This window comes from Ranitomeya variabilis, chromosome 7, assembly GCF_051348905.1.
Source record: "Ranitomeya variabilis isolate aRanVar5 chromosome 7, aRanVar5.hap1, whole genome shotgun sequence".
NCBI classification, from domain to species: domain Eukaryota; kingdom Metazoa; phylum Chordata; class Amphibia; order Anura; family Dendrobatidae; genus Ranitomeya; species Ranitomeya variabilis.
In genome coordinates this window covers 92,222,654-92,236,716 of record NC_135238.1, presented here as the reverse complement: position 1 = coordinate 92,236,716, position 14,063 = coordinate 92,222,654, and the positions used below count along the sequence as shown (strand labels likewise).

Below are 14,063 nucleotides of genomic sequence, written 5' to 3'. Positions count from 1 at the left end.
TTATCTCCTACATTGTCTATTTTTTAAAGTTAGAATGGGGCAAACTCTGTAAGAAATAAACCAGTGCTCAGGGTTTTAATACCAACTTTTCAATCATTCCTAATTTTTCCTCCTTTGGCCCTGCCGTGGAATTCCTTCAATCCGCCTATTTTGTGTCATAACTTGGAAGAAAAATAAGTCCCAAATTAAAGCTGGACTTCATGACTGAGAATTACATCCTGTTCCTCGTTTCTGTGTGCATGGAATGAAACTCAACTCAATGTTGTCTTGCTAAGTTAACCACTTGAAAGTTTTGATTGGTGCTGACATCTTCCCTAGATTTCATAGGCTTTCCAGCTTGTGGTGCTGTGGCTTAGTTGGTTAAAGCGCCTGTCTAGTAAACAGGAGATCCTGAGTTCGAATCTCAGCAGTGCCTTGTTTTCATCATCTGAAAAAACAAACTTCCTATCTTAAAAATGGGAATTTCACTTGCGTAAAACCTCAAATTTACCTTGGCTGCGTCTCTACTGATAGTGCAATTGTGAGATTAAGAATTTCTTCTGTATAGGGGCCAAAAAGGAAGGAAGATGGCATCAAACATAAAACCAGTGGATTTTGTCTTTAGCTTAGTTGGTCAAAGCGCCTGTTTAGTAAACAGAAAATCTTGATTTCGAATGTCAGCAGTGCTTTTCTTTCTTCACCTCAGTTTGGGCCATTTTAGCCAAAAAAAGAGGACTTTTGTTCTTGTATGACATTAAACCTGTCTTTACCACAGTCCTAACATAGTGCAGTTGAGAGAAAAAAATCTCTGCTGTCGAAGTGCTTAAAAAGGAATTAGATGATATAATTTTCTTTAGAGAATAAAGGATGCATCAAGCATTAAAAGATAAAACCAGTGGAATTACACTTCTGACTCTGCAAAGTTTGATAGCAGCTTTCTTAAAAAGGAAGATAAACTTTCAAGCTTGAAGTATCTACCGCTTGGGCTAGAAAAGAAATCAAAACAATACAACGTGTAACAAGCAGATTAAACCGACGAGGATGGGATTCGAACCCATGCATGCAGAGCACAATGGATTAGCAGTCCATCGCCTTAACCACTCGGCCACCTCGTCTACATGCCGCTCATGCGCTAAGGAGATAAGATGTAATGATTATTTTTACCAGTCAGTGTGCTTTCTCTGAAGATTTTATGTCAGCTTTTGTCAGAGTGGCCTTATATTATCTCCTACAGTGTCTATTTTTTAAAGTTAGATTGGGGCAAACTCTGTAGGAAATAAACCAGTGCTCAGGGTTTTAATACCAACTTTTCAATCATTCCTAATTTTTCCTCCTTTGGCCCTGCCGTGGAATTCCTTCAATCCGCCTATTTTGTGTCATAACTTGGAAGAAAAATAAGTCCCAAATTAAAGCTGGACTTCATGACTGAGAATTACATCCTGTTCCTCGTTTCTGTGTGCATGGAATGAAACTCAACTCAATGTTGTCTTGCTAAGTTAACCACTTGAAAGTTTTGATTGGTGCTGACATCTTCCCTAGATTTCATAGGCTTTCCAGCTTGTGGTGCTGTGGCTTAGTTGGTTAAAGCGCCTGTCTAGTAAACAGGAGATCCTGAGTTCGAATCTCAGCAGTGCCTTGTTTTCATCATCTGAAAAACAAACTTCCTATCTTAAAAATGGGAATTTCACTTGCGTAAAACCTCAAATTTACCTTGGCTGCGTCTCTACTGATAGTGCAATTGTGAGATTAAGAATTTCTTCTGTATAGGGGCCAAAAAGGAAGGAAGATGGCATCAAGCATAACAACATAAAACCAGTGGATTTTGTCTTTAGCTTAGTTGGTCAAAGCGCCTGTTTAGTAAACAGAAAATCTTGATTTCGAATGTCAGCAGTGCTTTTCTTTCTTCACCTCAGTTTGGGCCATTTTAGCCAAAAAAAGAGGACTTTTGTTCTTGTATGACATTAAACCTGTCTTTACCACAGTCCTAACATAGTGCAGTTGAGAGAAAAAAATCTCTGCTGTCAAAGTGCTTAAAAAGGAATTAGATGATATAATTTTCTTTAGAGAATAAAGGATGCATCAAGCATTAAAAGATAAAACCAGTGGAATTACACTTCTGACTCTGCAAAGTTTGATAGCAGCTTTCTTAAAAAGGAAGATAAACTTTCAAGCTTGAAGTATCTACCGCTTGGGCTAGAAAAGAAATCAAAACAATACAACGTGTAACAAGCAGATTAAACCAACGAGGATGGGATTCGAACCCATGCATGCAGAGCACAATGGATTAGCAGTCCATCGCCTTAACCACTCGGCCACCTCGTCTACATGCCGCTCATGCGCTAAGGAGATAAGATGTAATGATTATTTTTACCAGTCAGTGTGCTTTCTCTGAAGATTTTATGTCAGCTTTTGTCAGAGTGGCCTTATATTATCTCCTACAGTGTCTATTTTTTAAAGTTAGATTGGGGCAAACTCTGTAGGAAATAAACCAGTGCTCAGGGTTTTAATACCAACTTTTCAATCATTCCTAATTTTTCCTCCTTTGGCCCTGCCGTGGAATTCCTTCAATCCGCCTATTTTGTGTCATAACTTGGAAGAAAAATAAGTCCCAAATTAAAGCTGGACTTCATGACTGAGAATTACATCCTGTTCCTCGTTTCTGTGTGCATGGAATGAAACTCAACTCAATGTTGTCTTGCTAAGTTAACCACTTGAAAGTTTTGATTGGTGCTGACATCTTCCCTAGATTTCATAGGCTTTCCAGCTTGTGGTGCTGTGGCTTAGTTGGTTAAAGCGCCTGTCTAGTAAACAGGAGATCCTGAGTTCGAATCTCAGCAGTGCCTTGTTTTCATCATCTGAAAAACAAACTTCCTATCTTAAAAATGGGAATTTCACTTGCGTAAAACCTCAAATTTACCTTGGCTGCGTCTCTACTGATAGTGCAATTGTGAGATTAAGAATTTCTTCTGTATAGGGGCCAAAAAGGAAGGAAGATGGCATCAAGCATAACAACATAAAACCAGTGGATTTTGTCCTTTAGCTTAGTTGGTCAAAGCGCCTGTTTAGTAAACAGAAAATCTTGATTTCGAATGTCAGCAGTGCTTTTCTTTCTTCACCTCAGTTTGGGCCATTTTAGCCAAAGAAAGAGGACTTTTGTTCTTGTATGACATTAAACCTGTCTTTACCACAGTCCTAACATAGTGCAGTTGAGAGAAAAAAATCTCTGCTGTCGAAGTGCTTAAAAAGGAATTAGATGATATAATTTTCTTTAGAGAATAAAGGATGCATCAAGCATTAAAAGATAAAACCAGTGGAATTACACTTCTGACTCTGCAAAGTTTGATAGCAGCTTTCTTAAAAAGGAAGATAAACTTTCAAGCTTGAAGTATCTACCGCTTGGGCTAGAAAAGAAATCAAAACAATACAACGTGTAACAAGCAGATTAAACCAACGAGGATGGGATTCGAACCCATGCATGCAGAGCACAATGGATTAGCAGTCCATCGCCTTAACCACTCGGCCACCTCGTCTACATGCCGCTCATGCGCTAAGGAGATAAGATGTAATGATTATTTTTACCAGTCAGTGTGCTTTCTCTGAAGATTTTATGTCAGCTTTTGTCAGAGTGGCCTTATATTATCTCCTACAGTGTCTATTTTTTAAAGTTAGATTGGGGCAAACTCTGTAGGAAATAAACCAGTGCTCAGGGTTTTAATACCAACTTTTCAATCATTCCTAATTTTTCCTCCTTTGGCCCTGCCGTGGAATTCCTTCAATCCGCCTATTTTGTGTCATAACTTGGAAGAAAAATAAGTCCCAAATTAAAGCTGGACTTCATGACTGAGAATTACATCCTGTTCCTCGTTTCTGTGTGCATGGAATGAAACTCAACTCAATGTTGTCTTGCTAAGTTAACCACTTGAAAGTTTTGATTGGTGCTGACATCTTCCCTAGATTTCATAGGCTTTCCAGCTTGTGGTGCTGTGGCTTAGTTGGTTAAAGCGCCTGTCTAGTAAACAGGAGATCCTGAGTTCGAATCTCAGCAGTGCCTTGTTTTCATCATCTGAAAAACAAACTTCCTATCTTAAAAATGGGAATTTCACTTGCGTAAAACCTCAAATTTACCTTGGCTGCGTCTCTACTGATAGTGCAATTGTGAGATTAAGAATTTCTTCTGTATAGGGGCCAAAAAGGAAGGAAGATGGCATCAAGCATAACAACATAAAACCAGTGGATTTTGTCCTTTAGCTTAGTTGGTCAAAGCGCCTGTTTAGTAAACAGAAAATCTTGATTTCGAATGTCAGCAGTGCTTTTCTTTCTTCACCTCAGTTTGGGCCATTTTAGCCAAAGAAAGAGGACTTTTGTTCTTGTATGACATTAAACCTGTCTTTACCACAGTCCTAACATAGTGCAGTTGAGAGAAAAAAATCTCTGCTGTCGAAGTGCTTAAAAAGGAATTAGATGATATAATTTTCTTTAGAGAATAAAGGATGCATCAAGCATTAAAAGATAAAACCAGTGGAATTACACTTCTGACTCTGCAAAGTTTGATAGCAGCTTTCTTAAAAAGGAAGATAAACTTTCAAGCTTGAAGTATCTACCGCTTGGGCTAGAAAATAAATCAAAACAATACAACGTGTAACAAGCAGATTAAACCGACGAGGATGGGATTCGAACCCATGCATGCAGAGCACAATGGATTAGCAGTCCATCGCCTTAACCACTCGGCCACCTCGTCTACATGGCACTCATGCGCTAAGGAGATAAGATGTAATGATTATTTTTACCAGTCAGTGTGCTTTCTCTGAAGATTTTATGTCAGCTTTTGTCAGAGTGGCCTTATATTATCTCCTACAGTGTCTATTTTTTAAAGTTAGATTGGGGCAAACTCTGTAGGAAATAAACCAGTGCTCAGGGTTTTAATACCAACTTTTCAATCATTCCTAATTTTTCCTCCATTGGCCCTGCCGTGGAATTCCTTCAATCCGCCTATTTTGTGTCATAACTTGGAAGAAAAATAAGTCCCAAATTAAAGCTGGACTTCATGACTGAGAATTACATCCTGTTCCTCGTTTCTGTGTGCATGGAATGAAACTCAACTCAATGTTGTCTTGCTAAGTTAACCACTTGAAAGTTTTGATTGGTGCTGACATCTTCCCTAGATTTCATAGGCTTTCCAGCTTGTGGTGCTGTGGCTTAGTTGGTTAAAGCGCCTGTCTAGTAAACAGGAGATCCTGAGTTCGAATCTCAGCAGTGCCTTGTTTTCATCATCTGAAAAACAAACTTCCTATCTCAAAAATGGGAATTTCACTTGCGTAAAACCTCAAATTTACCTTGGCTGCGTCTCTACTGATAGTGCAATTGTGAGATTAAGAATTTCTTCTGTATAGGGGCCAAAAAGGAAGGAAGATGGCATCAAACATAAAACCAGTGGATTTTGTCTTTAGCTTAGTTGGTCAAAGCGCCTGTTTAGTAAACAGAAAATCTTGATTTCGAATGTCAGCAGTGCTTTTCTTTCTTCACCTCAGTTTGGGCCATTTTAGCCAAAAAAAGAGGACTTTTGTTCTTGTATGACATTAAACCTGTCTTTACCACAGTCCTAACATAGTGCAGTTGAGAGAAAAAAATCTCTGCTGTCGAAGTGCTTAAAAAGGAATTAGATGATATAATTTTCTTTAGAGAATAAAGGATGCATCAAGCATTAAAAGATAAAACCAGTGGAATTACACTTCTGACTCTGCAAAGTTTGATAGCAGCTTTCTTAAAAAGGAAGATAAACTTTCAAGCTTGAAGTATCTACCGCTTGGGCTAGAAAAGAAATCAAAACAATACAATGTGTAACAAGCAGATTAAACCGACGAGGATGGGATTCGAACCCATGCATGCAGAGCACAATGGATTAGCAGTCCATCGCCTTAACCACTCGGCCACCTCGTCTACATGCCGCTCATGCGCTAAGGAGATAAGATGTAATGATTATTTTTACCAGTCAGTGTGCTTTCTCTGAAGATTTTATGTCAGCTTTTGTCAGAGTGGCCTTATATTATCTCCTACATTGTCTATTTTTTAAAGTTAGAATGGGGCAAACTCTGTAAGAAATAAACCAGTGCTCAGGGTTTTAATACCAACTTTTCAATCATTCCTAATTTTTCCTCCTTTGGCCCTGCCGTGGAATTCCTTCAATCCGCCTATTTTGTGTCATAACTTGGAAGAAAAATAAGTCCCAAATTAAAGCTGGACTTCATGACTGAGAATTACATCCTGTTCCTCGTTTCTGTGTGCATGGAATGAAACTCAACTCAATGTTGTCTTGCTAAGTTAACCACTTGAAAGTTTTGATTGGTGCTGACATCTTCCCTAGATTTCATAGGCTTTCCAGCTTGTGGTGCTGTGGCTTAGTTGGTTAAAGCGCCTGTCTAGTAAACAGGAGATCCTGAGTTCGAATCTCAGCAGTGCCTTGTTTTCATCATCTGAAAAAACAAACTTCCTATCTTAAAAATGGGAATTTCACTTGCGTAAAACCTCAAATTTACCTTGGCTGCGTCTCTACTGATAGTGCAATTGTGAGATTAAGAATTTCTTCTGTATAGGGGCCAAAAAGGAAGGAAGATGGCATCAAACATAAAACCAGTGGATTTTGTCTTTAGCTTAGTTGGTCAAAGCGCCTGTTTAGTAAACAGAAAATCTTGATTTCGAATGTCAGCAGTGCTTTTCTTTCTTCACCTCAGTTTGGGCCATTTTAGCCAAAAAAAGAGGACTTTTGTTCTTGTATGACATTAAACCTGTCTTTACCACAGTCCTAACATAGTGCAGTTGAGAGAAAAAAATCTCTGCTGTCGAAGTGCTTAAAAAGGAATTAGATGATATAATTTTCTTTAGAGAATAAAGGATGCATCAAGCATTAAAAGATAAAACCAGTGGAATTACACTTCTGACTCTGCAAAGTTTGATAGCAGCTTTCTTAAAAAGGAAGATAAACTTTCAAGCTTGAAGTATCTACCGCTTGGGCTAGAAAAGAAATCAAAACAATACAACGTGTAACAAGCAGATTAAACCAACGAGGATGGGATTCGAACCCATGCATGCAGAGCACAATGGATTAGCAGTCCATCGCCTTAACCACTCGGCCACCTCGTCTACATGCCGCTCATGCGCTAAGGAGATAAGATGTAATGATTATTTTTACCAGTCAGTGTGCTTTCTCTGAAGATTTTATGTCAGCTTTTGTCAGAGTGGCCTTATATTATCTCCTACAGTGTCTATTTTTTAAAGTTAGATTGGGGCAAACTCTGTAGGAAATAAACCAGTGCTCAGGGTTTTAATACCAACTTTTCAATCATTCCTAATTTTTCCTCCTTTGGCCCTGCCGTGGAATTCCTTCAATCCGCCTATTTTGTGTCATAACTTGGAAGAAAAATAAGTCCCAAATTAAAGCTGGACTTCATGACTGAGAATTACATCCTGTTCCTCGTTTCTGTGTGCATGGAATGAAACTCAACTCAATGTTGTCTTGCTAAGTTAACCACTTGAAAGTTTTGATTGGTGCTGACATCTTCCCTAGATTTCATAGGCTTTCCAGCTTGTGGTGCTGTGGCTTAGTTGGTTAAAGCGCCTGTCTAGTAAACAGGAGATCCTGAGTTCGAATCTCAGCAGTGCCTTGTTTTCATCATCTGAAAAACAAACTTCCTATCTTAAAAATGGGAATTTCACTTGCGTAAAACCTCAAATTTACCTTGGCTGCGTCTCTACTGATAGTGCAATTGTGAGATTAAGAATTTCTTCTGTATAGGGGCCAAAAAGGAAGGAAGATGGCATCAAACATAAAACCAGTGGATTTTGTCTTTAGCTTAGTTGGTCAAAGCGCCTGTTTAGTAAACAGAAAATCTTGATTTCGAATGTCAGCAGTGCTTTTCTTTCTTCACCTCAGTTTGGGCCATTTTAGCCAAAAAAAGAGGACTTTTGTTCTTGTATGACATTAAACCTGTCTTTACCACAGTCCTAACATAGTGCAGTTGAGAGAAAAAAATCTCTGCTGTCGAAGTGCTTAAAAAGGAATTAGATGATATAATTTTCTTTAGAGAATAAAGGATGCATCAAGCATTAAAAGATAAAACCAGTGGAATTACACTTCTGACTCTGCAAAGTTTGATAGCAGCTTTCTTAAAAAGGAAGATAAACTTTCAAGCTTGAAGTATCTACCGCTTGGGCTAGAAAAGAAATCAAAACAATACAACGTGTAACAAGCAGATTAAACCAACGAGGATGGGATTCGAACCCATGCATGCAGAGCACAATGGATTAGCAGTCCATCGCCTTAACCACTCGGCCACCTCGTCTACATGCCGCTCATGCGCTAAGGAGATAAGATGTAATGATTATTTTTACCAGTCAGTGTGCTTTCTCTGAAGATTTTATGTCAGCTTTTGTCAGAGTGGCCTTATATTATCTCCTACAGTGTCTATTTTTTAAAGTTAGATTGGGGCAAACTCTGTAGGAAATAAACCAGTGCTCAGGGTTTTAATACCAACTTTTCAATCATTCCTAATTTTTCCTCCTTTGGCCCTGCCGTGGAATTCCTTCAATCCGCCTATTTTGTGTCATAACTTGGAAGAAAAATAAGTCCCAAATTAAAGCTGGACTTCATGACTGAGAATTACATCCTGTTCCTCGTTTCTGTGTGCATGGAATGAAACTCAACTCAATGTTGTCTTGCTAAGTTAACCACTTGAAAGTTTTGATTGGTGCTGACATCTTCCCTAGATTTCATAGGCTTTCCAGCTTGTGGTGCTGTGGCTTAGTTGGTTAAAGCGCCTGTCTAGTAAACAGGAGATCCTGAGTTCGAATCTCAGCAGTGCCTTGTTTTCATCATCTGAAAAACAAACTTCCTATCTTAAAAATGGGAATTTCACTTGCGTAAAACCTCAAATTTACCTTGGCTGCGTCTCTACTGATAGTGCAATTGTGAGATTAAGAATTTCTTCTGTATAGGGGCCAAAAAGGAAGGAAGATGGCATCAAACATAAAACCAGTGGATTTTGTCTTTAGCTTAGTTGGTCAAAGCGCCTGTTTAGTAAACAGAAAATCTTGATTTCGAATGTCAGCAGTGCTTTTCTTTCTTCACCTCAGTTTGGGCCATTTTAGCCAAAAAAAGAGGACTTTTGTTCTTGTATGACATTAAACTTGTCTTTACCACAGTCCTAACATAGTGCAGTTGAGAGAAAAAAATCTCTGCTGTCGAAGTGCTTAAAAAGGAATTAGATGATATAATTTTCTTTAGAGAATAAAGGATGCATCAAGCATTAAAAGATAAAACCAGTGGAATTACACTTCTGACTCTGCAAAGTTTGATAGCAGCTTTCTTAAAAAGGAAGATAAACTTTCAAGCTTGAAGTATCTACCGCTTGGGCTAGAAAATAAATCAAAACAATACAACGTGTAACAAGCAGATTAAACCGACGAGGATGGGATTCAAACCCATGCATGCAGAGCACAATGGATTAGCAGTCCATCGCCTTAACCACTCGGCCACCTCGTCTACATGGCGCTCATGCGCTAAGGAGATAAGATGTAATGATTATTTTTACCAGTCAGTGTGCTTTCTCTGAAGATTTTATGTCAGCTTTTGTCAGAGTGGCCTTATATTATCTCCTACAGTGTCTATTTTTTAAAGTTAGATTGGGGCAAACTCTGTAGGAAATAAACCAGTGCTCAGGGTTTTAATACCAACTTTTCAATCATTCCTAATTTTTCCTCCTTTGGCCCTGCCGTGGAATTCCTTCAATCCGCCTATTTTGTGTCATAACTTGGAAGAAAAATAAGTCCCAAATTAAAGCTGGACTTCATGACTGAGAATTACATCCTGTTCCTCGTTTCTGTGTGCATGGAATGAAACTCAACTCAATGTTGTCTTGCTAAGTTAACCACTTGAAAGTTTTGATTGGTGCTGACATCTTCCCTAGATTTCATAGGCTTTCCAGCTTGTGGTGCTGTGGCTTAGTTGGTTAAAGCGCCTGTCTAGTAAACAGGAGATCCTGAGTTCGAATCTCAGCAGTGCCTTGTTTTCATCATCTGAAAAACAAACTTCCTATCTTAAAAATGGGAATTTCACTTGCGTAAAACCTCAAATTTACCTTGGCTGCGTCTCTACTGATAGTGCAATTGTGAGATTAAGAATTTCTTCTGTATAGGGGCCAAAAAGGAAGGAAGATGGCATCAAACATAAAACCAGTGGATTTTGTCTTTAGCTTAGTTGGTCAAAGCGCCTGTTTAGTAAACAGAAAATCTTGATTTCGAATGTCAGCAGTGCTTTTCTTTCTTCACCTCAGTTTGGGCCATTTTAGCCAAAAAAAGAGGACTTTTGTTCTTGTATGACATTAAACCTGTCTTTACCACAGTCCTAACATAGTGCAGTTGAGAGAAAAAAATCTCTGCTGTCGAAGTGCTTAAAAAGGAATTAGATGATATAATTTTCTTTAGAGAATAAAGGATGCATCAAGCATTAAAAGATAAAACCAGTGGAATTACACTTCTGACTCTGCAAAGTTTGATAGCAGCTTTCTTAAAAAGGAAGATAAACTTTCAAGCTTGAAGTATCTACCGCTTGGGCTAGAAAAGAAATCAAAACAATACAATGTGTAACAAGCAGATTAAACCGACGAGGATGGGATTCGAACCCATGCATGCAGAGCACAATGGATTAGCAGTCCATCGCCTTAACCACTCGGCCACCTCGTCTACATGCCGCTCATGCGCTAAGGAGATAAGATGTAATGATTATTTTTACCAGTCAGTGTGCTTTCTCTGAAGATTTTATGTCAGCTTTTGTCAGAGTGGCCTTATATTATCTCCTACATTGTCTATTTTTTAAAGTTAGAATGGGGCAAACTCTGTAAGAAATAAACCAGTGCTCAGGGTTTTAATACCAACTTTTCAATCATTCCTAATTTTTCCTCCTTTGGCCCTGCCGTGGAATTCCTTCAATCCGCCTATTTTGTGTCATAACTTGGAAGAAAAATAAGTCCCAAATTAAAGCTGGACTTCATGACTGAGAATTACATCCTGTTCCTCGTTTCTGTGTGCATGGAATGAAACTCAACTCAATGTTGTCTTGCTAAGTTAACCACTTGAAAGTTTTGATTGGTGCTGACATCTTCCCTAGATTTCATAGGCTTTCCAGCTTGTGGTGCTGTGGCTTAGTTGGTTAAAGCGCCTGTCTAGTAAACAGGAGATCCTGAGTTCGAATCTCAGCAGTGCCTTGTTTTCATCATCTGAAAAACAAACTTCCTATCTTAAAAATGGGAATTTCACTTGCGTAAAACCTCAAATTTACCTTGGCTGCGTCTCTACTGATAGTGCAATTGTGAGATTAAGAATTTCTTCTGTATAGGGGCCAAAAAGGAAGGAAGATGGCATCAAACATAAAACCAGTGGATTTTGTCTTTAGCTTAGTTGGTCAAAGCGCCTGTTTAGTAAACAGAAAATCTTGATTTCGAATGTCAGCAGTGCTTTTCTTTCTTCACCTCAGTTTGGGCCATTTTAGCCAAAAAAAGAGGACTTTTGTTCTTGTATGACATTAAACCTGTCTTTACCACAGTCCTAACATAGTGCAGTTGAGAGAAAAAAATCTCTGCTGTCGAAGTGCTTAAAAAGGAATTAGATGATATAATTTTCTTTAGAGAATAAAGGATGCATCAAGCATTAAAAGATAAAACCAGTGGAATTACACTTCTGACTCTGCAAAGTTTGATAGCAGCTTTCTTAAAAAGGAAGATAAACTTTCAAGCTTGAAGTATCTACCGCTTGGGCTAGAAAAGAAATCAAAACAATACAACGTGTAACAAGCAGATTAAACCAACGAGGATGGGATTCGAACCCATGCATGCAGAGCACAATGGATTAGCAGTCCATCGCCTTAACCACTCGGCCACCTCGTCTACATGCCGCTCATGCGCTAAGGAGATAAGATGTAATGATTATTTTTACCAGTCAGTGTGCTTTCTCTGAAGATTTTATGTCAGCTTTTGTCAGAGTGGCCTTATATTATCTCCTACAGTGTCTATTTTTTAAAGTTAGATTGGGGCAAACTCTGTAGGAAATAAACCAGTGCTCAGGGTTTTAATACCAACTTTTCAATCATTCCTAATTTTTCCTCCTTTGGCCCTGCCGTGGAATTCCTTCAATCCGCCTATTTTGTGTCATAACTTGGAAGAAAAATAAGTCCCAAATTAAAGCTGGACTTCATGACTGAGAATTACATCCTGTTCCTCGTTTCTGTGTGCATGGAATGAAACTCAACTCAATGTTGTCTTGCTAAGTTAACCACTTGAAAGTTTTGATTGGTGCTGACATCTTCCCTAGATTTCATAGGCTTTCCAGCTTGTGGTGCTGTGGCTTAGTTGGTTAAAGCGCCTGTCTAGTAAACAGGAGATCCTGAGTTCGAATCTCAGCAGTGCCTTGTTTTCATCATCTGAAAAACAAACTTCCTATCTTAAAAATGGGAATTTCACTTGCGTAAAACCTCAAATTTACCTTGGCTGCGTCTCTACTGATAGTGCAATTGTGAGATTAAGAATTTCTTCTGTATAGGGGCCAAAAAGGAAGGAAGATGGCATCAAACATAAAACCAGTGGATTTTGTCTTTAGCTTAGTTGGTCAAAGCGCCTGTTTAGTAAACAGAAAATCTTGATTTCGAATGTCAGCAGTGCTTTTCTTTCTTCACCTCAGTTTGGGCCATTTTAGCCAAAAAAAGAGGACTTTTGTTCTTGTATGACATTAAACCTGTCTTTACCACAGTCCTAACATAGTGCAGTTGAGAGAAAAAAATCTCTGCTGTCGAAGTGCTTAAAAAGGAATTAGATGATATAATTTTCTTTAGAGAATAAAGGATGCATCAAGCATTAAAAGATAAAACCAGTGGAATTACACTTCTGACTCTGCAAAGTTTGATAGCAGCTTTCTTAAAAAGGAAGATAAACTTTCAAGCTTGAAGTATCTACCGCTTGGGCTAGAAAAGAAATCAAAACAATACAACGTGTAACAAGCAGATTAAACCAACGAGGATGGGATTCGAACCCATGCATGCAGAGCACAATGGATTAGCAGTCCATCGCCTTAACCACTCGGCCACCTCGTCTACATGCCGCTCATGCGCTAAGGAGATAAGATGTAATGATTATTTTTACCAGTCAGTGTGCTTTCTCTGAAGATTTTATGTCAGCTTTTGTCAGAGTGGCCTTATATTATCTCCTACAGTGTCTATTTTTTAAAGTTAGATTGGGGCAAACTCTGTAGGAAATAAACCAGTGCTCAGGGTTTTAATACCAACTTTTCAATCATTCCTAATTTTTCCTCCTTTGGCCCTGCCGTGGAATTCCTTCAATCCGCCTATTTTGTGTTATAACTTGGAAGAAAAATAAGTCCCAAATTAAAGCTGGACTTCATGACTGAGAATTACATCCTGTTCCTCGTTTCTGTGTGCATGGAATGAAACTCAACTCAATGTTGTCTTGCTAAGTTAACCACTTGAAAGTTTTGATTGGTGCTGACATCTTCCCTAGATTTCATAGGCTTTCCAGCTTGTGGTGCTGTGGCTTAGTTGGTTAAAGCGCCTGTCTAGTAAACAGGAGATCCTGAGTTCGAATCTCAGCAGTGCCTTGTTTTCATCATCTGAAAAACAAACTTCCTATCTTAAAAATGGGAATTTCACTTGCGTAAAACCTCAAATTTACCTTGGCTGCGTCTCTACTGATAGTGCAATTGTGAGATTAAGAATTTCTTCTGTATAGGGGCCAAAAAGGAAGGAAGATGGCATCAAACATAAAACCAGTGGATTTTGTCTTTAGCTTAGTTGGTCAAAGCGCCTGTTTAGTAAACAGAAAATCTTGATTTCGAATGTCAGCAGTGCTTTTCTTTCTTCACCTCAGTTTGGGCCATTTTAGCCAAAAAAAGAGGACTTTTGTTCTTGTATGACATTAAACCTGTCTTTACCACAGTCCTAACATAGTGCAGTTGAGAGAAAAAAATCTCTGCTGTCGAAGTGCTTAAAAAGGAATTAGATGATATAATTTTCTTTAGAGAATAAAGGA

The 14,063-nt window shown here is 38.6% G+C and overlaps 23 non-coding genes across 23 annotated transcripts; 12 read left to right on the top strand and 11 right to left on the bottom strand.

Moving 5' to 3' along the window:
- Positions 1-341: 341 nt before the first annotated feature.
- TRNAT-AGU (transfer RNA threonine (anticodon AGU)) lies at positions 342-415 on the top strand. The gene has a single exon. It is a non-coding gene; the product is annotated as a tRNA-Thr (tRNA).
- A 597-nt stretch (positions 416-1,012) lies between these two features.
- TRNAS-GCU (transfer RNA serine (anticodon GCU)) lies at positions 1,013-1,094 on the bottom strand. The gene has a single exon. It is a non-coding gene; the product is annotated as a tRNA-Ser (tRNA).
- A 447-nt stretch (positions 1,095-1,541) lies between these two features.
- Positions 1,542-1,615, top strand: TRNAT-AGU (transfer RNA threonine (anticodon AGU)). Its single transcript has one exon. It is a non-coding gene; the product is annotated as a tRNA-Thr (tRNA).
- Positions 1,616-2,219: 604 nt separating this feature from the next.
- On the bottom strand, positions 2,220-2,301 carry TRNAS-GCU (transfer RNA serine (anticodon GCU)). Its single transcript has one exon. It is a non-coding gene; the product is annotated as a tRNA-Ser (tRNA).
- Positions 2,302-2,748: 447 nt separating this feature from the next.
- TRNAT-AGU (transfer RNA threonine (anticodon AGU)) lies at positions 2,749-2,822 on the top strand. Its single transcript has one exon. It is a non-coding gene; the product is annotated as a tRNA-Thr (tRNA).
- Positions 2,823-3,427: 605 nt separating this feature from the next.
- TRNAS-GCU (transfer RNA serine (anticodon GCU)) lies at positions 3,428-3,509 on the bottom strand. The gene has a single exon. It is a non-coding gene; the product is annotated as a tRNA-Ser (tRNA).
- Positions 3,510-3,956: 447 nt separating this feature from the next.
- On the top strand, positions 3,957-4,030 carry TRNAT-AGU (transfer RNA threonine (anticodon AGU)). Its single transcript has one exon. It is a non-coding gene; the product is annotated as a tRNA-Thr (tRNA).
- A 605-nt stretch (positions 4,031-4,635) lies between these two features.
- Positions 4,636-4,717, bottom strand: TRNAS-GCU (transfer RNA serine (anticodon GCU)). Its single transcript has one exon. It is a non-coding gene; the product is annotated as a tRNA-Ser (tRNA).
- Positions 4,718-5,164: 447 nt separating this feature from the next.
- On the top strand, positions 5,165-5,238 carry TRNAT-AGU (transfer RNA threonine (anticodon AGU)). The gene has a single exon. It is a non-coding gene; the product is annotated as a tRNA-Thr (tRNA).
- Positions 5,239-5,834: 596 nt separating this feature from the next.
- TRNAS-GCU (transfer RNA serine (anticodon GCU)) lies at positions 5,835-5,916 on the bottom strand. The gene has a single exon. It is a non-coding gene; the product is annotated as a tRNA-Ser (tRNA).
- Positions 5,917-6,363: 447 nt separating this feature from the next.
- Positions 6,364-6,437, top strand: TRNAT-AGU (transfer RNA threonine (anticodon AGU)). The gene has a single exon. It is a non-coding gene; the product is annotated as a tRNA-Thr (tRNA).
- Positions 6,438-7,034: 597 nt separating this feature from the next.
- TRNAS-GCU (transfer RNA serine (anticodon GCU)) lies at positions 7,035-7,116 on the bottom strand. Its single transcript has one exon. It is a non-coding gene; the product is annotated as a tRNA-Ser (tRNA).
- Positions 7,117-7,563: 447 nt separating this feature from the next.
- TRNAT-AGU (transfer RNA threonine (anticodon AGU)) lies at positions 7,564-7,637 on the top strand. Its single transcript has one exon. It is a non-coding gene; the product is annotated as a tRNA-Thr (tRNA).
- Positions 7,638-8,233: 596 nt separating this feature from the next.
- On the bottom strand, positions 8,234-8,315 carry TRNAS-GCU (transfer RNA serine (anticodon GCU)). Its single transcript has one exon. It is a non-coding gene; the product is annotated as a tRNA-Ser (tRNA).
- Positions 8,316-8,762: 447 nt separating this feature from the next.
- TRNAT-AGU (transfer RNA threonine (anticodon AGU)) lies at positions 8,763-8,836 on the top strand. The gene has a single exon. It is a non-coding gene; the product is annotated as a tRNA-Thr (tRNA).
- A 596-nt stretch (positions 8,837-9,432) lies between these two features.
- TRNAS-GCU (transfer RNA serine (anticodon GCU)) lies at positions 9,433-9,514 on the bottom strand. Its single transcript has one exon. It is a non-coding gene; the product is annotated as a tRNA-Ser (tRNA).
- A 447-nt stretch (positions 9,515-9,961) lies between these two features.
- Positions 9,962-10,035, top strand: TRNAT-AGU (transfer RNA threonine (anticodon AGU)). The gene has a single exon. It is a non-coding gene; the product is annotated as a tRNA-Thr (tRNA).
- Positions 10,036-10,631: 596 nt separating this feature from the next.
- On the bottom strand, positions 10,632-10,713 carry TRNAS-GCU (transfer RNA serine (anticodon GCU)). Its single transcript has one exon. It is a non-coding gene; the product is annotated as a tRNA-Ser (tRNA).
- Positions 10,714-11,160: 447 nt separating this feature from the next.
- TRNAT-AGU (transfer RNA threonine (anticodon AGU)) lies at positions 11,161-11,234 on the top strand. Its single transcript has one exon. It is a non-coding gene; the product is annotated as a tRNA-Thr (tRNA).
- Positions 11,235-11,830: 596 nt separating this feature from the next.
- On the bottom strand, positions 11,831-11,912 carry TRNAS-GCU (transfer RNA serine (anticodon GCU)). The gene has a single exon. It is a non-coding gene; the product is annotated as a tRNA-Ser (tRNA).
- Positions 11,913-12,359: 447 nt separating this feature from the next.
- On the top strand, positions 12,360-12,433 carry TRNAT-AGU (transfer RNA threonine (anticodon AGU)). Its single transcript has one exon. It is a non-coding gene; the product is annotated as a tRNA-Thr (tRNA).
- A 596-nt stretch (positions 12,434-13,029) lies between these two features.
- On the bottom strand, positions 13,030-13,111 carry TRNAS-GCU (transfer RNA serine (anticodon GCU)). The gene has a single exon. It is a non-coding gene; the product is annotated as a tRNA-Ser (tRNA).
- Positions 13,112-13,558: 447 nt separating this feature from the next.
- TRNAT-AGU (transfer RNA threonine (anticodon AGU)) lies at positions 13,559-13,632 on the top strand. Its single transcript has one exon. It is a non-coding gene; the product is annotated as a tRNA-Thr (tRNA).
- Positions 13,633-14,063: the final 431 nt, after the last annotated feature.